This window comes from Tenrec ecaudatus, chromosome X (assembly GCF_050624435.1).
Source record: "Tenrec ecaudatus isolate mTenEca1 chromosome X, mTenEca1.hap1, whole genome shotgun sequence".
NCBI lineage: Eukaryota > Metazoa > Chordata > Mammalia > Afrosoricida > Tenrecidae > Tenrec > Tenrec ecaudatus.
Genome location: NC_134548.1, coordinates 87,399,695 through 87,404,266, shown reverse-complemented (window position 1 = coordinate 87,404,266; position 4,572 = coordinate 87,399,695). Strand labels below are relative to the sequence as shown.

General features: G+C 40.5%; 2 non-coding genes across 2 annotated transcripts; one reads left to right on the top strand and one right to left on the bottom strand.

Annotated features, from left to right (window-relative positions):
• Positions 1-210: 210 nt before the first annotated feature.
• On the top strand, positions 211-374 carry LOC142435075 (U1 spliceosomal RNA). The gene has a single exon (XR_012781225.1). It is a non-coding gene; the product is annotated as a U1 spliceosomal RNA (small nuclear RNA).
• Positions 375-1,887: 1,513 nt separating this feature from the next.
• On the bottom strand, positions 1,888-2,019 carry LOC142435321 (small nucleolar RNA SNORA68). The gene has a single exon (XR_012781397.1). It is a non-coding gene; the product is annotated as a small nucleolar RNA SNORA68 (small nucleolar RNA).
• Positions 2,020-4,572: the final 2,553 nt, after the last annotated feature.

The window sequence follows — 4,572 nt, the reverse complement described above, 5'->3', positions numbered from 1 at the left end:
GAAGCAGAGAATACCAGGCGGATGTTTACTTATATTTTATTGACTACACAAAAGCACTTGACTATGTGGATCCTAACTGCTATGGACAACTTTGAGAAGAATGGGAATTCCAGAGGGGTTACTTGTGTTCATGCAGAACTTGTGCATGGATCAAGAGGCAGTTGTGTGAAAAGAATAAGGGAATACTGAGAGATGTTAAATCAGAACAGGATACTTACCTGGCAGGGGAGATACCATGATCATGAAGGTGGTTTTCCCAGGGCGAGGCTTCTCCATTACACTCCGGATGTGCTGACCCCTGCGATTTCCCCAAATGTGGGAAACTCGACTGCATAATTTGTGTTACTGGGGGACTGTGTACATGCTCTGCCTTCTTAAAATAAAATACAATCAGGAAAAGTTTTTGTAAGGATTGTATCTTCTCAACATACTTATCCAATCTGTATGCTGAGTCAATAACTCAAGACTCAGTTATATGAAGAATGAGGCTTCGGGATTGGAGAAAGGATTATTAACAACCTGTGATATTCAGATGACACAACCTTGCTTGTTGGAAGTGAGGAGGACTCGAAGCCCTTGCTGAGAAAGATCAAGGATTGTAACTTTCAATATGAATTGCAACTAATGTGAAGAAAACAAGAATCCTCACAACTAGACCATGATAATCAGAGAAAATATTAAAGTTGTCGAGGATTTCATCTTACTTGAATCTACAATCAATACTCATGGAAGCAGCATTTAAGAGATGAAAAGACACACTGCATTGGGTAAATCTGCTGCACACGACCTATTTAAAGTGTTGAAAAGCAAGGATGGTATGTTGAGGATTAAGCTATGCCTGACTCATGGCTGACCCATACCATGGTATTTTCAATAACCTCATATTCCCATGAAAGATGGACATCAGATAAGGAAGATCAGAGAACTATCTACGAATTTGAATTATGGCGTTGGGGAAATCATGTTGAAATTACCATGGACTGCCAAAATAGCAGAGAGGTCTGTCTTAAAAGAAGCACAACCAGAATGTTCCTTAGAAGCAAGATTGGTGATACTTCATCTCATGTACTTTGGCCATGTTATCAAGAGAATCCTTTCTGTGATTCATACTTCATGCTACAGCCTACTGGGATTTTAGATTCTGTACCGAATACTTCATAGGCCCCCATCAAAAGAAACTGATTTGGAAACCCCACTAAGTGAACTAGACTTTACCTTAAACACATCTGTTTCAGATTAAGGGAACTAAAATATTCCTTTGGACTTAAATCTGAAACACCTTAGACTGAGAAAAAGCAAACAGCTGCCATTCCACGGTTGTGGATTTTGAAGTTATTGGATTTAGGTTCAAATCTCTTGATTTTGATTTTGAGCTTGTCCAATAATTGTCAACTTAAGACCAACATTTAATTGCTATTTTTTCTAGTTTATTTGCTTTTGGAGATACATCTTACTTCTGCAGACATAGTTTTGCCTTAGTGAATGAGCATTAGTGAAATTTTTGCCTTGTGTCTCTCATTGTTTTCTTTTCTTTTTTTCTTTCTTTCTTTTTTTTGTGCAGGTCCCTGAGGCATTTATTGGACAGACTGGGGTGGGAGGCCTCAGCCTAGAAGAAGGTGTTGGGCCGCTTGGTGGTGAAGTGTGGCTTGTGCTGGCGTCGCAGGATTCAGTGGGGCAGTGGGAACTTGATCTTGGAGTCACGGAACTGCTTGACCGCAGGCCGGCGGCACTTGCTGGCCACAATCTCGTCCACCTTCATGATTTGGATGGAATGGGCCCGGGCTCGGTGCCGAGCACCCATGTCACGGTCTGCAGGGAAGGAGAAACACAGATCCCACATGCACTGCATGGTACCGACTCCCACTGGGCCCAAGAGCCCACTACCAAGCTTGTTGAACCTTCACATTCACTCTGAGGGGCACTGCGCAGCCCCTCAAAGGCGACAAGGCCCACTTGCTGTGTGCACCACTCTTTAAACTGCCGCTACGAGAAGCCACAGTCCTTGGGTTTGGATGCAATCTCATTGTTTTCTTAAGCAATGTTTCATCACTTACGTGTTTTAATTTGGTATGAGTGAAATTCCTGTGTAATTAAGTCTAAAAAGCTTTCATATATATATATATATATATATATATATATATATATATATATATATATATATATATATATATTTCTTTGTTCCATAGCATTTTAAAATCTATACCGTTGGCTAGATTAATAATGTTATTATTAGTATTACCTAATGTCACATGAAGGATACTTATATTATTTCTCAACGAGCTGATAATGCTGCTACTAGAGTGGACCAGGGATATATGTGAACCTTAGATATATGAATGAATTTTGGGCTTGAACTTAATTGTAAACCCAAATAAAGACCAATTCATTGCTGTCAGGAAGTTATCACTGAAGATATGGTTGCTTTAGTAGAGTGTGTTGAAGAAGTCAAATGATTTCTGGCTATCAGACAAGCTGAAGTCTTAAAGACTTGTCTTAAAGCAAGCAACCAAATAAGTGAGGTGTCAGCTAAGTCCACAAGGAAGAAACACTAGCCTGTGGGATTTAAATATTCTTAATAGTAAAATCCATGATCAGAGGAGAGACCTTAAATTCTGAGCACCTGGCTTGAATGGCTATGGATGATAGTGCAAACCCAAAATTCATTTGCAGAATCCCCATGTGGATTAAGCCATCGTAGGATTTTCTCTATTGCCAGAGACATGAATAGTCTTTTCCTCGAGCAGAAATGGATTGGAAAGTGGATTGCCTCCACTCAGACAAGTCTAATGAGGCCTATTCCCCCTTAGGGGCTTACTGGGTGTGTCCTCGTTGCAGATCATTGTATGAGGGGTTGCATAGTCAGAAATCATGACTTTAATGTTGTGGTAGTTACCCAATTTCATATCAACTTGATAAATAAGAAGAAAGGTAGAGTCGAGCCTGTCCATTTGGTCACAGACTGATGATCCTTCCTTGTGGGCAAGGCCTTCTCTTGAGGATTCTGGTAACTCTCTCTCTTGATTCTCCCATCAGAAGAGGTGGGCCACTCTTTCTCTCTGCTTCATATACCAGTTGACAAGCCACATGGACCCATGCTGATGGCAATCAGAGCCCTTGAGCTAGAGGAGCTACATGGAGACCCACACCAGTGCTGAGAGGTTTCCAGCACCACTGGATCTACAAGACTTTCCACCCACTATCCTGTGATCTTCCTGCATTTGGAACCATTGTATGTGCTGTGTAAACCTAAATAAGTATTTATGGACTAGTATCAGGCATATGAGTTAATATTGGACTTATGGACTTGATATAGACTGGACTCGGATGTTTTCTCAATATATAATTGCTCTTCCATATAAAGCTCTTTCCTAAACATATATGAGTATCCCTTGATCTGTTTCTCTAGTCAACCAGGTCTAACACAACTGCTTTAGGTCAGTGTTTGGATCAATATTGGAAGATCCTCTGTTTAATATAATTTACATGTCCCAAGTATTGCCCCTATCCTGCTCCAGAAAACCCACCTGAAACAATGATGCTGCAAACCATGCATTTGTGGCAAGTTTTTAAACCTCCCATATCCTTTCTAAAACTCTGTATCTCAGCTAACCCTTGGACTCCATTATGACCTAGGACTAATGGTCTCCCTCATTTGGATAATATATTTCTGATGTTATCTTGTCTTTGCTCTCTTCAAGACTGAATAAATGTTCTCTTTGCTCTCTTTATGACTGAATAAATGTTCTCTTTAACAAACAAGAAACCACCCTACTAAAGAGCCATGATAATCAAAACAGTCTGGTAATGGTACAATGACATCTATCTATCTATCTATCTATCTATCTATCTATCTATCTATCTATCTATCTATCTATCTATCCAATCAATGAAACAAAATTGAGAACAAAGAAGTAACTTCATCCACCTATGGTCAGTGGATTTTTGAAGACTGAAGGGGTCGAGAATGGCTAAAATATGTCAATGGGGGATGACATTGTCTCTTTAAAAAATTATGCTGGCAAAACTGAATATCCATTAACTGACCACTCATATACAAAAATAAGCTCAAAATGGATCACAGACCTAAATGTAAAACCTAGAATCATAAAGATCATTATTTAAAGAAGCTGAGTTCACATACCTGGGAGAATTATTCAATTCCCTGGATATAAAACACAGCACCTGGCCACCAGACAGCCTACAAACCCAACACATCCCTCGGTAGGTGGGTTTTCCTGGGAATACAGGTAGAGAGTTTGTGTGTGAGACAAGGTCCATAAACCCCAGGGCCCAGAGATCTCTCCTAGGTGAAGTACTCAAAAGACTGAACAATCTGCCAAGTGTCTAATGACACCACCTCCTGGTCAGCACCCCAATATACCACCCCAGGCTGCTTATATAGGCAACTATCCCTCTGATTAGGTTATTGCTTCATCCCTCCCTTTTAGACCTCTTAGGGAGGTGGTGGTTGTAAACTCCACTTCCCCACCCCAACTTGGTCACATCCATCAACTGAAAACAGCTACCCCTTCCCCTCCTACCTGATCCACATGAGGTCTATTCTTTTAAGGT